A 21,921-nucleotide genomic window follows, 5' to 3' on the forward strand; every position below is an offset into this window, starting at 1 on the left:
ATAAATGCAATGTCTAAAATCTTATCCACACTGTGTTTTCATTCCCTGAAATTTTTTTAAAAGGCCAGCATGTCAATTCTTTTAGACTTTTTGTGGTGTTTTTTTAATTTAATTTTATTTTTTTACACAGCTGAGTGCATAAAAAAAATGCATGAATAATACATAAAATAACTGCATGTAAAACATGCCTACTGTATGCAGCGTTTGTACTGCCTATATTCTGCATTTTTAACGCAGGAAAAAATTGCAGCAAAAAAGCACCATCTGAACATACGCAGCACCCCAGGTAACCGATTGCTGCAGTGATGTTGCCTTTCCTTCAGGGAAAGTAATGTCATGCTCAGAGGCAATGGGGTTCTCTTCACCAGGTAAGGCACACACATGCGACACATTCTGAATCCAGGCCAGTAGGGGGAGCTCAAGACACTGATTCAGGGGAGCTTCCCTTAGCTATATGTATCCTGACCTGGAGGAGGAGTTAGGCTAGTTGGACAGAGAGACTGAAGTGGAAGGACATCTGGAGCAGACGTGAGAGGCCTGGCAGCCACGAGAGAGCTGCAGACTCTGAAAGGACAAATAACCTGGAAGGGTTGTATGTCGAGAAGCGGAAGGAAAGGAGCAAAGGAGAGGAACAGGGCTCAGAGGGGAAAAGCGATAGGACACCCTCAGAGCCATAGTGCAGAAGCCGGGTACCGGGAGCCCGAGGCCTTAGTGGAACTGTACGACACTTGGCAGAACCGGAGTGCATAAGATCATACAGACATTGCCCACACCACACCTGAGATGCAGCAGCACCTGAGGAGCCCGGGGCATGATAGAGTCCCTGTAAAAAGGCTCAAGCTGCCCGTCATGCAGGTACCTGTCTCAGGACAGGGGGAATAGAGGACTCTGCAGAAAGTTTCAGGCAGCAGGGACATCATATACAGCAGGCGCTAGTTGGAAAGGCTCACGGACCTCTACTGGAAAAGGGAACCCTCCATTGCCTCTGGGCTGGCCAGACCACCATCATCCGTGCCTGGTACCCTGGACTGTGGCCTGCCAAATACAGTAAGCCAGGTAAAGACTTACAACTTGTGTCCTCCACTTATTCGTCAGCATTCACCACCTTGCCACACACCTTAGGACCCCTGGGGACCCCACTTCACCTGTGGGAAGTGTACCATCAGTGCTGCAGTAACATCCCCCAGAGGACCCCTTTAACGCAGCGTCGGTCCCACTATTGACCGAAAACCACAGGTGGCATCACAAATAGACTACATCATAAGAAACCCCTTTAATTGAGTCCCAGGGCCACGGACCGGGTCGCAGCCACCATCACATCCCCTTTAAGACCGGACCCGGTACCGAGTACCCCAGGCCCTGGTAGAGCGACTCACATACCCTAAAGGGACATAATATACTATGCTAATGTGATGCATATACTATGTATTAATAACTCTGGTGGTGACTCAAGCTCTTCACTTCCACCAGCTTCTGCATAATCCACGGTCTGTTGACCTGGCAGAGGAGTATGGCTGATGTCCCTGGTGATGGACAGACACTTTCCTGCCCCCCAAGGTCCAGACAAATGTCAGGGAGCAGATAATGTGGTAAAGGACGACCGTGGAGAAGGAAATATGGGGCATCAGGAAGAGGACTGCAGTCTTTTCTTATCTCGTGATTTGAGGAGGTTGTTCAAGCAAAATTCAAATTTTAAAATTGAAATTTCACCCGTGGCTACTCCCCAGCCGTCACATACCTGGATCCTCTCCACTCACAGTAGGACCACTTTGTCCTGTGACTAGCGGCCAATGTCCTGCTTAAGTCACCTGAACATCCACGCTCTTCTGGATCCAAGCAAGTGACAGGAGATGAGTGTAGATTGGTTCCTTATTTTTAATGCACAAAGACAACAGCAACATTTTCATTTTGCCAGACAACCCCCTTATTTCTTGGCTTGTATTGGCAGTGTGCACTCTGGTTTCTGATTGGTAGACAGATGCCACTGCTTGACCAATAAGCGTTGTGTTCATCCTTTTTCTAAATTTTTGCCAAACTATAGCTCCCTTGGAGTATATAAACACCCTGAGGAAAAATACCAGATTTAATTATTTTTACTGTTGGCTGGCGCTACCCCCACAAGGCCCCACCGTATGCACTGGACCTCAAGTGTCTAAGGGTAAATATGGCCCTCAAAACTCACAATTTGGAGATACTCCCACCCAGGGTTTTAGCCATCCCAATTTGGCCCTTGTCTGTAGTAGTGTGCGGTATTTTGGACATACTGAATATTTTTTGTATTCCTTCTCTATTGCAAATTTTGGCCATTTACACTTAAAAAGAAACTGTCACCAAGTTTTTGCCACCAAATCTAAGAGCGGCATAATGTAGAAACAGAGATTCCAGTGATGTATCACTTACTGAGCTCCTTCCTGCAGTTTTCATAAAATCCCTGTTTTATCAGCAGACGATTATCACTAGAGGTCTAATAACCTTCTGCCATGTAGTCCTCCATGGTCATGAGCCGTGTATAACCCTGCCCCACCACTGATAGGCCACTTTCTGCCTGTGCACTGTGAAACCTGTCAATCAGGGGTGTGGGTGGGGTTATACACAGCTCAACATTCAGATCACTGCTATATCTTCAGCTAAGAAAACAGTGATTTTGACAAAACTACAGCAAGCAGGCCAGTAAGTGACACATCACTGGAATCAGTGTTTCTGCCCCTAGATCATGCTGCTTTCAAATCGGATAGCAAAAACCTGGTGACAGATTCCCTTTAAACTGAATATAAGTATCCTGCAAAAACTTCCTGTTTAGACAATTGTCCAGACTATCTAAGTAAAGCATAAAGAAATATGCAAGTTCTTGCTTTCATGTGGCCTATCATGAAGATATACAAGATGATTGGTTACAGGCTGCAGCACATGTGTGTAATTCTTTCATTTTTTTAGGTAATTAACTCCAAATAGATGGAAATGACTTATTTCAGGGGCTGTGGAACTGTACAACTGTAAATTAGGAGCATGGAGGGAGTGAGGTAATGATTTCCTGAAATTAGACATTCTCATGGCGGCGGGCTCTGCTGTCCGTAAACAAGGCTAAGGACCAGGCCTCCGTAATAGAGCTTGTGTGAGCGCTCTCTTCTATATGGACATGACACACGAGCCGAGAACTAGCTTGGTGAGAGCGCACAGGGACCGCGTGCAATGTTTAGACACAGGCACTTAATATCTTTTCTACACATATGGTTTAGGTTGTCGTCATCTACAATAGGGGTGCACAAACATTTCTTAGCCTGAGCAAGGCATTGACATCTTTACTGTAAAAGGTTGTAATAAGACAAACTGCTGACTGTCATATTATTATGGCATTGGTGCCCAAGTGGTGGCTAAATAATGAAATGTTCACATATATTCATTTTAGAGTTGCTCATTATTCCCCTATCTGCTGCTGTTCAGGTCATTTTCTATTCAGTGGTACGTATATCACTTACTTAGCAGACACACACCGCACACAGACACCGCTCACATATCAGACACATGCAGCAGACACACTGCACACATATCAGACACATGCAGCACAGACACCGCTCACATATCAGACACATGCAGCACAGACACCGCTCACATATCAGACAGACACATGCAGCACAGACACCGCTCACATATCAGACACATGCAGCACAGACACCGCTCACATATCAGACACATGCAGCACAGACACCGCTCACATATCAGACACATGCAGCACAGACACCGCTCACATATCAGACAGACACATGCAGCACAGACACCGCTCACATATCAGACACATGCAGCACAGACACCGCTCACATATCAGACACATGCAGCACAGACACCGCTCACATATCAGACAGACACATGCAGCACAGACACCGCTCACATATCAGACACATGCAGCACAGACACCGCTCACATATCAGACACATGCAGCACAGACACCGCTCACATATCAGACACATGCAGCACAGACACCGCTCACATATCAGACACATGCAGCACAGACACCGCTCACATATCAGACACATGCAGCACAGACACCGCTCACATATCAGACACATGCAGCACAGACACCGCTCACATATCAGACACATGCAGCACAGACACCGCTCACATATCAGACACATGCAGCACAGACACCGCTCACATATCAGACAGACACATGCAGCACAGACACCGCTCACATATCAGACACATGCAGCACAGACACCGCTCACATATCAGACACATGCAGCACAGACACCGCTCACATATCAGACAGACACATGCAGCACAGACACCGCTCACATATCAGACACATGCAGCACAGACACCGCTCACATATCAGACACATGCAGCACAGACACCGCTCACATATCAGACACATGCAGCACAGACACCGCTCACATATCAGACACATGCAGCACAGACACCGCTCACATATCAGACACATGCAGCACAGACACCGCTCACATATCAGACACATGCAGCACAGACACCGCTCACATATCAGACACATGCAGCACAGACACCGCTCACATATCAGACACATGCAGCACAGACACCGCTCACATATCAGACACATGCAGCACAGACACCGCTCACATATCAGACACATGCAGCACAGACACCGCTCACATATCAGACACACACCGCACAGACACCGCTCACATATCAGACACATGCAGCACAGACACCGCTCACATATCAGACACATGCAGCAGACACACTGCACACATATCAGACAGACACATGCAGCACAGACACCGCTCACATATCAGACACATGCAGCACAGACACCGCTCACATATCAGACAAACATGCAGCACAGACACCGCTCACATATCAGACACATGCAGCACACACACCTCTCACATATCAGACAAACATGCAGCACAGACACCGCTCACATATCAGACACATGCAGCACAGACACCGCTCACATATCAGACACATGCAGCACACACACCTCTCACATATCAGACAAACATGCAGCACAGACACCGCTCACATATCAGACACATGCAGCACACACACCTCTCACATATCAGACAAACATGCAGCACAGACACCGCTCACATATCAGACACATGCAGCAGACACACTGCACACATATCAGACAGACACATGCAGCACAGACACCGCTCACATATCAGACACATGCAGCACAGACACCGCTCACATATCAGACACATGCAGCACAGACACACTGCACACATATCAGACAGACACATGCAGCACAGACACCGCTCACATATCAGACACATGCAGCACAGACACCGCTCACATATCAGACACATGCAGCACAGACACCGCTCACATATCAGACACACACCGCACAGACACCGCTCACATATCAGACACACACCGCACAGACACCGCTCACATATCAGACACATGCAGCACAGACACCGCTCACATATCAGACACATGCAGCACAGACACCGCTCACATATCAGACACATGCAGCACAGACACCGCTCACATATCAGACACATGCAGCAGACACACTGCACACATATCAGACAGACACATGCAGCACAGACACCGCTCACATATCAGACATATGCAGCACAGACACCGCTCACATATCAGACACATGCAGCAGACACACTGCACACATATCAGACAGACACATGCAGCACAGACACCGCTCACATATCAGACACATGCAGCACAGACACCGCTCACATATCAGACACATGCAGCACAGACACCGCTCACATATCAGACACACACCGCACAGACACCGCTCACATATCAGACACACACCGCACAGACACCGCTCACATATCAGACACATGCAGCACAGACACCGCTCACATATCAGACAAATGCAGCACAGACACCGCTCACATATCAGACACATGCAGCACAGACACCACTCACATATCAGACACATGCAGCACAGACACCACTCACATATCAGACACATGCAGCACAGACACCACTCACATATCAGACACATGCAGCACAGACACCGCTCACATATCAGACAAATGCAGCACAGACACCGCTCACATATCAGACACATGCAGCACAGACACCACTCACATATCAGACACATGCAGCACAGACACGACTCACATATCAGACACATGCAGCACAGACACCACTCACATATCAGACACATGCAGCACAGATACCGCTCACATATCAGACAAATGCAGCACAGACACCGCTCGCAAAACAGACACATGCAGCACAGACACCACTCACATATCAGACACATGCAGCACAGACACCGCTCACATATCAGACACATGCAGCACAGACACCTCTCACATATCAGACACATGCAGCACAGACACCTCTCACATATCAGACACATGCAGCACAGACACCTCTCACATATCAGACACATGCAGCACAGACACCTCTCACATGTCAGACAAATGCAGCACAGACACCGCTCGCAAAACAGACACATGCAGCACAGACACCACTCACATATCAGACACATGCAGCACAGACACCACTCACATATCAGACACATGCAGCACAGACACCTCTCACATATCAGACACATGCAGCACAGACACCGCTCACATATCAGACACATGCAGCACAGACACCGCTCACATATCAGACACATGCAGCACAGACACCACTCACATATCAGACACATGCAGCACAGACACCGCTCACATAGCAGACACATGCAGCACAGACACCACTCACATATCAGACACATGCAGCACAGACACCACTCACATATCAGACACATGCAGCACAGACACCGCTCACATATCAGACACATGCAGCACAGACACCGCTCACATATCAGACACATGCAGCACAGACACCACTCACATATCAGACACATGCAGCACACACACCTCTCACATATCAGACAAACATGCAGCACAGACACCGCTCACATATCAGACACATGCAGCACAGACACCGCTCACATATCAGACACACACCGCACAGACACCGCTCACATATCAGACACATGCAGCACAGACACCGCTCACATATCAGACACATGCAGCAGACACACTGCACACATATCAGACAGACACATGCAGCACAGACACCGCTCACATATCAGACACATGCAGCACAGACACCGCTCACATATCAGACACATGCAGCACACACACCTCTCACATATCAGACAAACATGCAGCACAGACACCGCTCACATATCAGACACATGCAGCACAGACACCGCTCACATATCAGACACACACCGCACAGACACCGCTCACATATCAGACACATGCAGCACAGACACCGCTCACATATCAGACACATGCAGCAGACACACTGCACACATATCAGACAGACACATGCAGCACAGACACCGCTCACATATCAGACACATGCAGCACAGACACCGCTCACATATCAGACACATGCAGCACAGACACCGCTCACATATCAGACACACACCGCACAGACACCGCTCACATATCAGACACACACCACACAGACACCGCTCACATATCAGACACATGCAGCACAGACACCGCTTACATATCAGACACATGCAGCACAGACACCGCTCACATATCAGACACACACCGCACAGACACCGCTCACATATCAGACACATGCAGCACAGACACCGCTCACATATCAGACACATGCAGCACAGACACCGCTCACATATCAGACACATGCAGCACAGACACCGCTCACATATCAGACACATGCAGCAGACACACTGCACACATATCAGACAGACACATGCAGCACAGACACCGCTCACATATCAGACATATGCAGCACAGACACCGCTCACATATCAGACACATGCAGCAGACACACTGCACACATATCAGACAGACACATGCAGCACAGACACCGCTCACATATCAGACACATGCAGCACAGACACCGCTCACATATCAGACACATGCAGCACAGACACCGCTCACATATCAGACACACACCGCACAGACACCGCTCACATATCAGACACATGCAGCATAGACACCACTCACATATCAGACACATGCAGCACAGACACCACTCACATATCAGACACATGCAGCACAGACACCGCTCACATATCAGACACATGCAGCACAGACACCACTCACATATCAGACACATGCAGCACAGACACGACTCACATATCAGACACATGCAGCATAGACACCACTCACATATCAGACACATGCAGCACAGATACTGCTCACATATCAGACACATGCAGCACAGACACCACTCACATATCAGACACATGCAGCACACACACCACTCACATGTCAGACACATGCAGCACAGACACCGCTCACATATCAGACACATGCAGCACAGACACCTCTCACATATCAGACACATGCAGCACAGACACCTCTCACATATCAGACAAACATGCAGCACAGACACCGCTCATATATAAGACACATGAAGCACAGACACCAATCACATATCAGACACATGCAGCACAGACACCACGCACATATCAGACACATGCAGCACAGACACCGCTCACATATCAGACACATGCAGCACAGACACCGCTCACATATCAGACAAACATGCAGCACAGACACCGCTCACATATCAGACACATGCAGCACAGACACCACTCACATATCAGACACATGCAGCACAGACACCACTCACATATCAGACACATGCAGCACAGACACCGCTCACATATCAGACACATGCAGCACAGACACCACTCACATATCAGACACATGCAGCACAGACACCACTCACATATCAGACACATGCAGCACAGACACCTCTCACATATCAGACACATGCAGCACAGACACCGCTCACATATCAGACACATGCAGCACAGACACCACTCACATATCAGACACATGCAGCACGCACATATCAGACACATGCAGCACAGACACCGCTCACATATCAGACACATGCAGCACAGACACCTCTCACATATCAGAAACATGCAGCACAGACACCTCTCACATATCAGACAAACATGCAGCACAGACACCGCTCACATATCAGACACATGAAGCACAGACACCGCTCACATATCAGACACATGAAGCACAGACACCACTCACATATCAGACATATGCAGCACAGACACCGCTCACATATCAGACACATGCAGCACAGACACCACTCACATATCAGACACATGCAGCACAGACACGACTCACATATCAGACACATGCAGCATAGACACCACTCACATATCAGACACATGCAGCACAGATACCGCTCACATATCAGACACATGCAGCACAGACACCACTCACATATCAGACACATGCAGCACACACACCACTCACATGTCAGACACATGCAGCACAGACACCGCTCACATATCAGACACATGCAGCACAGACACCTCTCACATATCAGACACATGCAGCACAGACACCTCTCACATATCAGACAAACATGCAGCACAGACACCGCTCATATATAAGACACATGAAGCACAGACACCAATCACATATCAGACACATGCAGCACAGACACCACGCACATATCAGACACATGCAGCACAGACACCGCTCACATATCAGACACATGCAGCACAGACACCGCTCACATATCAGACAAACATGCAGCACAGACACCGCTCACATATCAGACACATGCAGCACAGACACCACTCACATATAAGACACATGCAGCACAGACACCACTCACATATCAGACACATGCAGCACAGACACCGCTCACATATCAGACACATGCAGCACAGACACCACTCACATATCAGACACATGCAGCACAGACACCACTCACATATCAGACACATGCAGCACAGACACCTCTCACATATCAGACACATGCAGCACAGACACCGCTCACATATCAGACACATGCAGCACAGACACCACTCACATATCAGACACATGCAGCACGCACATATCAGACACATGCAGCACAGACACCGCTCACATATCAGACACATGCAGCACAGACACCTCTCACATATCAGACACATGCAGCACAGACACCTCTCACATATCAGACAAACATGCAGCACAGACACCGCTCACATATCAGACACATGAAGCACAGACACCACTCACATATCAGACACATGCAGCACAGACACCACGCACATATCAGACACATGCAGCACAGACACCGCTCACATATCAGACACATGCAGCACAGACACCGCTCACATATCAGACAAACATGCAGCACAGACACCGCTCACATATCAGACACATGCAGCACAGACACCACTCACATATCAGACACATGCAGCACAGACACCACGCACATATCAGACACATGCAGCACAGACACCGCTCACATATCAGACACATGCAGCACAGACACCACTCACATATCAGACACATGTAGAACAGACACCACTCACATATCAGCCACATGCAGCACAGACACCACGCACATATCAGACACATGCAGCACAGACACCTCTCACATATCAGACACATGCAGCACAGACACCTCTCACATATCAGACACATGCAGCACAGACACCGCTCACATATCAGATACATGCAGCAGAGACGCCACTCACATATCAGGCACATGCAGCACAGACGCCGCCCACATATCAGACACATGCAGCAGACACACTGCACACATATCAGACACATGCAGCACAGACGCCGCCCACATATCAGACAAACATGCAGCACAGACACCGCACACATATCAGACACATGCAGCACAGACACCACTCACATATCAGACAAACATGCAGCACAGACACCGTTCACATATCAGACACATGCAGCACAGACAACACTCACATATCAGACACATGCAGCACAGACACCACGCACATATCAGACACATGCAGCACAGACACCGCTCACATATCAGACAAACATGCAGCACAGACACCGCACACATATCAGACACATGCAGCACAGACATCGCTCACATAACAGACACATGCAGCACAGACACCACGCACATATCAGACACATGCAGCACAGACACCACTCACATATCAGACACATGCAGCACAGACACCGCTGACATATCAGGCACATGCAGCACAGACACCACTCACATATCAGACACATGCAGCACAGACACCCCTCACTGTTGTGAATTCGGTTGTCGGGCTCCCTCCTGTGGTCATGAATGGTACTTCGGCTGGTTCTGTCCATGGACTTCCTCTGGTGGGTGTTTCTGAGTTTCACAGGTGACGAGGTTAATTCGTTAGCTGCTGCTCTATTTAACTCCACTTAGATCTTTGCTCCATACCACCTGTCAATGTTCCAGTATTGGTCTAGTTCACTCCTGGATCGTTCTTGTGACCTGTCTTCCCATCAGAAGCTAAGTTCCAGCTTGTATTTCTTTGGTTTGCTATTTTTCTGTCCAGCTTGCTATTTAATTTGTTGTCTTGCTTGCTGGAAGCTCTGGGACGCAGAGGGAGCGCCTCCGCACCGACTCACGGTGCGGAGGGTCTTTTTGCGCCCTCTGCGTGGTCTTTTTGTAGGTTTTTGTGCTGACCGCAAAGTAACCTTTCCTATCCTCGGTCTGTTCAGTAAGTCGGGCCTCACTTTGCTAAATCTATTTCATCTCTGTGTTTGTATTTTCATCTTTACTCACAGTCATTATATGTGGGGGGCTGCCTTTTCCTTTGGGGAATTTCTCTGAGGCAAGGTAGGCTTTATTTTTCTATCTTCAGGGCTAGCTAGTTTCTTAGGCTGTGCCGAGTTGCATAGGGAGCGTTAGGCGCAATCCACGGCTATTTCTAGTGTGTTTGATAGGTTTAGGGATTGCGGTCAGCAGAGTTCCCACGTCCCAAAGCTCGTCCTTATTATCAGTAACTATCAGGTCATTCCGTGTGCTCTTAACCACCAGGTCCATTATTGTCCTGACCACCAGGTCATAACAGTACAGGTGGCCCAAAGTACTAATGCATCTCAATAGAGGGATAAGAGAAGTTCTGAGACCATTTTTTTTTCTCTGCAGTGTGTTTTGTCTCTATTTTCCCCTTTACCTCTGGGTGGTTCAGGACACTGGTGTAAACATGGACATTCAAGGTCTGTCCTCTTGGATGGATAATCTCACTACAAGGATACAAAACATTCAAGATTTTGTGGTTCAGAATCCGATGTCAGAGCCTAGGATTCCAATTCCTGATTTGTTTTTTGGTGATAGATCTAAGTTCTTGAATTTCAAAAATAATTGTAAATTGTTTCTTGCCTTGAAACCTCGCTCCTCAGGTGACCCTGTTCAACAAGTAAAGATCATTATTTCTTTGTTACGTGGTGACCCTCAAAACTGGGCATTTTCCCTTGCGGCAGGAGACACGGCATTGCGTGATGTTAATGCGTTTTTCCTGGCGCTTGGATTGCTTTATGACGAACCTAATTCAGTGGATCAGGCAGAGAAAATCTTGCTGGCTCTATGTCAGGGTCAGGATGAAGCGGAGATATATTGTCAGAAGTTTAGAAAGTGGTCTGTGCTCACTCAGTGGAATGAATGTGCCCTGGCAGCAATCTTCAGAAAGGGTCTCTCTGAAGCCCTTAAGGATGTCATGGTGGGGTTTCCCATGCCTGCTGGTCTGAATGAGTCTATGTCCTTGGCCATTCAGATCGATCGACCCTTGCGTGAGCGTAAAGCTGTGCACCATTTGGCGGTACTATCTGAGCATGGGCCTGAGCCTATGCAATGTGATAGGACTTTGACCAGAGCTGAACGGCAAGAACACAGACGTCGGAATGGGCTATGTTTTTACTGTGGTGATTCCACTCATGCTATCTCCGATTGTCCTAAGCGCACTAAGCGGTTCGCTAGGACTGCCACCATTGGTACGGTACAGTCTAAATTTCTATTGTCTGTTACTCTGATTTGCTCTTTGTCATCCTATTCTGTAATGGCATTTGTAGATTCAGGCGCTGCCCTGAATTTGATGGACTTGGAGTATGCTAGGCGCTGTGGTTTTTTCTTGGAGCCCTTGCAGTATCCTATTCCATTGAGAGGAATTGATGCTACGCCTTTGGCCAAGAATAAGCCTCAGTATTGGACCCAATTGACCATGTGCATGGCTCCTGCACATCAGGAGGATATCCGCTTTCTGGTGTTGCATAATCTGCATGATGTGGTCGTTTTGGGGTTGCCATGGCTACAGGTTCATAATCCAGTATTGGACTGGAAATCTATGTCTGTGTCCAGCTGGGGTTGCCAGGGGGTACATGGTGATGTTTCATTTTTGTCTATTTCGTCTTCCACTCCTTCTGAAGTTCCAGAGTTTTTGTCGGATTATCGGGATGTATTTGATGAGCCCAAAGCCAGTGCCCTACCTCCTCATAGGGATTGCGATTGTGCAATTAATTTGATTCCTGGTAGTAAGTTTCCGAAGGGCCGATTGTTCAATTTATCTGTGCCAGAACACGCCGCTATGCGGAGTTATATAAAGGAATCCTTGGAGAAAGGCCATATTCGCCCGTCGTCATCACCGTTAGGAGCAGGGTTCTTTTTTGTGGCCAAGAAGGATGGTTCTTTGAGACCTTGTATTGATTACCGCCTTCTTAATAAAATTACTGTCAAATTTCAGTATCCTTTGCCGTTGCTGTCTGATTTGTTTGCTCGTATTAAAGGGGCTAGTTGGTTCACCAAGATAGATCTTCAAGGGGCGTATAATCTTGTGCGTATTAAACAAGGCGATGAATGGAAAACAGCATTTAATACGCCCGAGGGCCATTTTGAGTACCTGGTTATGCCATTCGGGCTTTCCAATGCTCCTTCAGTATTTCAGTCCTTTATGCATGACATCTTCCGAGAGTACCTGGATAAATTCCTGATTGTGTATTTGGATGATATTTTGGTCTTCTCGGATGATTGGGAGTCTCATGTGAAGCAGGTCAGAATGGTGTTCCAGGTCCTTCGTGCGAATTCCTTGTTTGTGAAGGGGTCAAAGTGTCTCTTTGGAGTTCAGAAGGTTTCATTTTTGGGGTTCATTTTTTCCCCTTCTACTATCGAGATGGACCCTGTTAAAGTCCAGGCCATTTACGATTGGACTCAGCCGACATCTGTGAAGAGCCTGCAAAAGTTCCTGGGCTTTGCTAATTTTTATCGGCGCTTCATCGCTAATTTTTCTACTGTTGCTAAACTGTTGACTGATTTGACCAAGAAGGGTGCTGATGTGGTCAATTGGTCTTCTGCGGCTGTAGAAGCTTTTCAGGAGTTGAAGCGTCGTTTTTCTTCTGCCCCTGTTTTGTGCCAGCCAGATGTTTCGCTTCCGTTTCAGGTTGAGGTTGATGCTTCTGAGATTGGAGCAGGGGCTGTTTTGTCGCAGAGAAGTTCTGATGGCTCGGTGATGAAGCCATGTGCTTTCTTTTCTAGAAAGTTGTCACCTGCTGAGCGTAACTATGATGTTGGTAATCGTGAATTGTTGGCCATGAAGTGGGCATTCGAGGAGTGGCGTCATTGGCTGGAAGGAGCCAAGCATCGCGTGGTGGTCTTGACAAATCACAAGAATTTGACTTACCTTGAGTCTGCCAAATGGTTGAATCCGAGACAGGCTCGATGGTCGTTATTTTTCTCCCGTTTTGATTTTGTGGTTTCGTACCTTCCGGGCTCTAAGAATGTGAAGGCTAATGCCCTGTCAAGGAGTTTTGTGCCTGACTCTCCGGGTGTTCCTGAGCCGGCGGGTATTCTCAAAGAGGGGGTAATTTTGTCTGCGATCTCCCCTGATTTGCGGCGGGTGCTGCAAAAATTTCAGGCTGATAGACCTGACCGTTGCCCAGCGGAAAAACTGTTTGTCCCTGATAGATGGACTAGTAGAGTTATCTCTGAGATTCATTGTTCAGTGTTGGCTGGGCATCCTGGAATCTTTGGTACCAGAGATTTGGTGGCTAGATCCTTCTGGTGGCCGTCTTTGTCGCGGGATGTGCGTTCTTTTGTGCAGTCCTGTGGGACTTGTGCTCGGGCTAAGCCCTGCTGTTCTCGTGCCAGTGGGTTGCTTTTGCCCTTGCCGGTCCCGAAGAGGCCCTGGATGCACATTTCTATGGATTTTATTTCGGATCTCCCCGTCTCTCAAAAGATGTCGGTCATTTGGGTGGTTTGTGATCGCTTTTCTAAGATGGTCCATTTGGTACCTTTGTCTAAATTGCCTTCCTCCTCTGATTTGGTGCCATTATTTTTCCAGCATGTGGTTCGTTTACATGGTATCCCGGAGAACATCGTTTCTAACAGAGGTTCCCAGTTTGTTTCAAGGTTTTGGCGATCCTTTTGTGCTAGGATGGGCATTGATTTGTCTTTTTCCTCGGCTTTCCATCCTCAGACAAATGGCCAAACCGAACGAACTAATCAAACTTTGGAAACATATCTGAGATGCTTTGTTTCTGCTGATCAGGATGATTGGGTGTCCTTTTTGCCGTTGGCTGAGTTCGCCCTTAATAATCGGGCCAGCTCGGCTACTTTGGTTTCGCCGTTTTTCTGCAATTCTGGTTTCCATCCTCGTTTCTCTTCAGGGCAGGTTGAGTCTTCAGACTGTCCTGGTGTAGATACTGTGGTGGATAGGTTGCAGCAGATTTGGACTCATGTGGTGGACAATTTGACATTGTCCCAGGAGAAGGCTCAACGTTTCGCTAACCGCCGGCGCTGTGTGGGTCCCCGACTTCGTGTTGGGGATTTGGTTTGGTTGTCGTCTCGTTATGTTCCTATGAAGGTTTCCTCTCCTAAGTTTAAGCCTCGTTTCATTGGTCCGTATAAGATTTCTGAGGTTATCAATCCTGTGTCATTTCGTTTGGCCCTTCCTGCTTCTTTTGCCATCCATAACGTGTTCCATAGGTCGTTATTGCGGAGATACGTGGCGCCTGTGGTTCCATCCGTTGGTCCTCCTGCCCCGGTGTTAGTTGAGGGGGAGTTGGAGTATGTGGTGGAGAAGATTTTGGATTCTTGTGTCTCGAGACGGAAACTCCAGTACCTGGTCAAGTGGAAGGGTTATGGTCAGGAAGATAATTCCTGGGTTTTTGCCTCTGATGTTCATGCTGCCGATCTGGTTCGTGCCTTTCATTTGGCTCATCCTGGTCGGCCTGGGGGATCTGGTGAGGGTTCGGTGACCCCTCCTCAAGGGGGGGTACTGTTGTGAATTCGGTTGTCAGGCTCCCTCCTGTGGTCATGAATGGTACTTCGGCTGGTTCTGTCCATGGACTTCCTCTGGTGGGTGTTTCTGAGTTTCACAGGTGATGAGGTTAATTCGTTAGCTGCTGCTCTATTTAACTCCACACCATATAAACCCAGACTCATAATAGAACAGTGGCCAGAGAACATATCTCGGCTCACTTCACAAGCTACTCCCCATATAACGATATACATATAGGAGGACAACGGGAGTTTTTAGAAAAAGACACATATTTATTAGCAAACTAGTAAAAAAAATGAACACACAATTAAAAAACACCAATGAAACATACCAGAGGGACATACATGTAGATATATATAAAGTGTGGACCAAATGTAACCATACTCAAAATATGACACAAATAAGATCCTAAATCTCCTAAGCGACCCCCAGGAGCGGAGAAAAATACCTCCTAATGGCAAAACAACCTACACACCCCACGTCCTGCAAGTATAGCCACTGTGGCTGTGTGCATGTGGGAAGGTAATGAATGCAATAAAGGGAGACACATCCTACCGCAAACAAGGGTGGAGATAAAGTGTGTCCCAGGGAACCATATGTGTCTAACACCAAAAATCACTGTAGAAATCTCTCCTGGGACCCCACATAAACCAAGGATCTTACCACATGAAGATGCCCCCTGGATTGGGTGCTACCCCCGACGCACGTTTCGCTACCATTATACATCCCCTTGAGAAAGCAGTATAACGGCAGCGAAACGTGCGTCGGGGGTAGCGCCCAATCCAGGGGGCATCTTCATGTGGTAAGATCCTTGGTTTATTTGGGGTCCCAGGAGAGATTTCTACAGTGATTTTTGGTGTTAGACACATATGGTTCCCTGGGACACACTTATCTCCACCCTTGTTTGCGGTAGGATGTGTCTCCCTTTATTGCATTCATTACCTTCCCACATGCACACAGCTACAGTGGCTATACTTGCAGGACGTGGGGTGTGTAGGTTGTTTTGCCATTAGGAGGTATTTTTCTCCGCTCCTGGGGGTCGCTTAGGAGATTTAGGATCTTATTTGTGTCATATTTTGAGTATGGTTACATTTGGTCCACACTTTATATATATCTACATGTATGTCCCTCTGGTATGTTTCATTGGTGTTTTTTAATTGTGTGTTAATTTTTTTTTACTAGTTTTCTAATAAATATGTATCTTTTTCTAAAAACTCCCGTTGTCCTCCTATATGTATATCTATTTAACTCCACTTAGATCTTTGCTCCATGCCACCTGTCAATGTTCCAGTATTGGTCTAGTTCACTCCTGGATCGTTCTTGTGACCTGTCTTCCCATCAGAAGCTAAGTTCCAGCTTGTATTTCTTTGGTTTGCTATTTTTCTGTCCAGCTTGCTATTTAATTTGTTGTCTTGCTTGCTGGAAGCTCTGGGACGCAGAGGGAGCGCCTCCGCACCGCGAGTCGGTGCGGAGGGTCTTTTTGCGCCCTCTGCGTGGTCTTTTTGTAGGTTTTTGTGCTGACCGCAAAGTAACCTTTCCTATCCTCGGTCTGTTCAGTAAGTCGGGCCTCACTTTGCTAAATCTATTTCATCTCTGTGTTTGTATTTTTATCTTTACTCACAGTCATTATATGTGGGGGGCTGCCTTTTCCTTTGGGGAATTTCTCTGAGGCAAGGTAGGCTTTATTTTTCTATCTTCAGGGCTAGCTAGTTTCTTAGGCTGTGCCGAGTTGCATAGGGAGCGTTAGGCGCAATCCACGGCTATTTCTAGTGTGTTTGATAGGTTTAGGGATTGCGGTCAGCAGAGTTCCCACGTCCCAGAGCTCATCCTTATTATCAGTAACTATCAGGTCATTCCGGGTGCTCTAAACCACCAGGTCCATTATTGTCGTGACCACCAGGTCATAACACCTCACATATCAGACACATGCAGCACAGACACCACTCACATATCAGACACATGCAGCACAGACACCGCTCACATATCAGACACATGCAGCACAGACACCACTCACATATCAGACACATGCAGCACAGACACCACTCACATATCAGACACATGCAGCACAGACACCGCTCACATATCAGATACATGCAGCAGAGACACCACTCACATATCAGACACATGCAGCACAGACACCGCTCCCATATCAGACACATGCAGCACAGACACCACTCACATATCAGACACATGCAGCACAGACACCGCTCACATATCAGACACATGCAGCACAGACACCACTCACATATCAGACACATGCAGCACAGACACCACTCACATATCAGACACATGCAGCACAGACACCGCTCACATATCAGACACATGCAGCACAGACACCACTCACATATCAGACACATGCAGCACAGACACTGCTCACATATCAGATACATGCAGCAGAGACACCACTCACATATCAGACACATGCAGCACAGACACCACTCCCATATCAGAAACATGCAGCACAGACACCACTCACATATCAGACACATGCAGCACAGACACCGTTCCCATATCAGACACATGCAGCACAGACACCACTCACATATCAGACACATGCAGCACAGACACCGCTCACATATCAGACACATGCAGCAGACACCGCACACATATCAGACACACATGCAGCACAGACACCACTCATAAATCAGACACATGCAGCATACACACCACTCACATAAACCCCCTTCATCACTCCCTTAGTTAGGGAAAAATAATAAAATTTTAAAAATGTATTTATTTCCATTTTCCCATTAGGGTTAGGGTTGGGGCTAACGTTAGGGTTAGGGCTGCATTTAGGGTTGGGGCTGCAGTTAGCGTTGAGGCTACACTTAGGGATAGGGTTGGGGCTAAAGTTAGGGTTAGGGTTTGGATTACATTTACGGTTGGGATTAGGGTTGGGATTATGGTTAATGGTGTGTCAGGGTTAGGGGTATGGTTAGGGTTATGGTTGGGATTAGGGTTAGGGGTGTGTTGGAGTTAGGGGTGTGGTTAGGGTTGGGATTAGGGTTAGGGGTGTCTTGGGGTTAGGGGTGTGGTTGGGATTAGGGTTAGGGGCACGTTCAGGTTAGGGGTGTGGTTAGGGTTGGGATTAGGGTTAGGGGTGTGTTTGGGTTAGGGTTTCTGTTAGAATTGGGGGTTTCCACACATCAGGGGCTTTCTAAACGCGACATGGCATCCGATCTCAATTCCAGCCAATTCTGCGTTGAAAAAGTAAAACAATGCTCCTTCCCTTCCTAGCTCTCCCGTGCGCCAAAACAACAGTTTACCCCAACATATGGGGTATCAGCGTACTCAGAACAAATTGTACAACAACTTTTGGGGTCCAATTTCTCCTGTTACCCTTGGGAAAATAAAAATTGGGGGCGAAAAGATCATTGTGAAAAAATATGATTTTTATTTTTACAGCTCTACATTATAAACTGTAGTGAAGCACTTGGTAGGTCAAAGTGCTAACTGTTATGACCTGGTGGTGAGAACAATAATGGACCTGGTGGTTAAGAGCACACGGAATGACCTGATAGTTACTAATAATACAGGACAAGCTTTGAGACGTGGGAACTCTGCTGACCGCAATCCCTAAACCTATCACACACACTAGAAATAGCCGTGTAGCGCTCCTGACGCTCCCTAGGCGCCTCGTCACAGCCTAAGGAACTAGCTAGCCCTAAAGATAGAAAAATAAAGCCTACCTTGCCTCAGAGAAATTCCCCAAAAGAACAGGCAGCCCCCCACATATAATGACTGTGAGTTAAGATGAAAATTACAAACACAGAGATGAAATAGATTTAGCAAAGTGAGGCCTGACTTACTGAACAGACAGAGGATAGGAAAGGTAACCTTGCGGTCAGCACAAAAAACTACAAAAAGACCACGCAGAGGGCGCAAAAAGACCCTCCGCACCGACTCACGGTGCGGAGGCGCTCCCTCTGCGTCCCAGAGCTTCCAGCAAGCAAGAGAAAAATCAAAATAGCAAGCTGGACAGAAAAAATAGCAAACAGAAAAACAAGCAGGAACTTAGCTTCTGCTGGGAAGACAGGTCACAAGAACGATCCAGGAGCGAACTAGACCAATGCTTGAACATTGACAGGTGGCATGGAGCAATGATCTAGGTGGAGTTAAATAGAGCAGCCAGCTAACGAATTAACCTCGTCACCTGTGGAAGGAACCTCAGAAGCCGCAGCTCCACTCACAACCACCAGAGGAAGCCCATGGACAGAACCAGCCGAAGTACCATTCATGACCACAGGAGGGAACTTAACAACAGAATTCACAACAGCTAACCACACATCTATATAAGTTCCTTAGGGGGTCTACTTTACAACATGGTGTCACTTGTGGGGGGTTTCAATGTTTAGGCACATCAGGGGCTCTCCAAACATGACATGGCATCCCATCTCAATTCCAGTCAATTTTGCATTGAAAACTCAAATGGCGCTCCTTCCCTTCTGAACTCTGCCATGCGCCCAAACAGTGGTTTACCCCCACATATGGGGTATCAGCGTACTCAGAACAAATTGTACAACAACTTTTGGTGTCCAATTTCTCCTGTTACCCTTGGGAAAATAAAAATTGGGAGCGAAAAGATCATTTTTGTGAAAAAATATGATTTTTATTTTTACAGCTCTACATTATAAACTTCTGTGAAGCACTTGGTGGGTCAAAGTGCTCACCACACATCTAGATAAGTTCCTTAGGGGGTCTACTTTCCAAAATGGTGTCACTTGTGGGGTGTGTGAGGGTGTGATATGCTATGTGGATATAATTTTTGTTTATATTTCTATTTTACTTATTTTCATGGTGTTCTCTTGTAGAAGGAGTTATTTGCTAATTGATGAATGGCTGTTGCTGCCATCTGCTATGAGCCCCACAGCACTGTATTGTTTGCTAATGACATGTTGACCTAGCTTGTTGAAAAAATGAGCTCTTGAGACCTTCCACCTCCTGACCTGTGAATGAGGAGGGAGACTTTAAATATCAGGGACTTTAGACACAGATCTAGTGTGGAACCATGATGTGAAGACAGCACCTCAGAGAGAAAGAAGCGTATATGGACTCTTATCCTCTGCTGGATTGTTGGACTCATCTCCCAGGGCTTTTATCTTCTTACTGAACTACATTCATGTTCTGGACTATTTTATCCTTTGTGTGGTGGATCGTATATCAAACTTTCGTATTTTTGCCTAAATAAAGGTCTTGGGATTGTTCACTCTTCGCTGGCTCTGTGGATTGTGTGATACTGGAGAAGGACCCCGTGACAACTGGTGGCAAGCAGCGGGATCAACAAAGCGTAACCATATGGAGAACCACCCACAGAGTGGGACTGTATCCAGAGTTGGACTGTGTCCAGCTTACAGGAGAGAGCCATAGACCTGGGCCTGAACTATCAGGAACTGACTAAAGAGGCCTTAATTGATCTACTGGTGGGTGCTAGCCAGACCACCTACTCCCATATGTCTGAAGGACAAGCCCAGGAGACGAGGACCCCCACCCCAAAAAGTCAGTGGGTAGTGTGGTATGAAGAAGAGATGGCGGTTCTTGGCCCAGGCGTCTCTCAGGAGTACAAGGAGGAGGCTGCCCGCCGGGCACAGCGGAGACAAGAAGCAATGGAGCTGGAAAGAGGGAGTAATGCAATGTGGAGTGTTAACCCAATGATCTGGGAGCCTGTACCGATCACCTGTACAGAGTTTAAACCATTTGATGAGGCTTCTGGAAATGTGGAGGGGTTCTTCAAGGGCTTTGAGCAGCAGTGTGCTGTGATGGAGGTGCCCCACTCTGGCTGGATACGTTTGTTAGTGGGACTCCTGAATGGTAGCATGGCGGAGGCTTACCGAACCATTGACTGACAGCGGAATCAGTATTATAACATTGTAAAGCAGACTATCCTGGATTATCATGCTATCACCCCAGACTCATATAGGGCCAAGTTCTGAAACCTCCCATGCACCACG

Source organism: Ranitomeya imitator, chromosome 1, assembly GCF_032444005.1.
Source record: "Ranitomeya imitator isolate aRanImi1 chromosome 1, aRanImi1.pri, whole genome shotgun sequence".
NCBI classification, from domain to species: domain Eukaryota; kingdom Metazoa; phylum Chordata; class Amphibia; order Anura; family Dendrobatidae; genus Ranitomeya; species Ranitomeya imitator.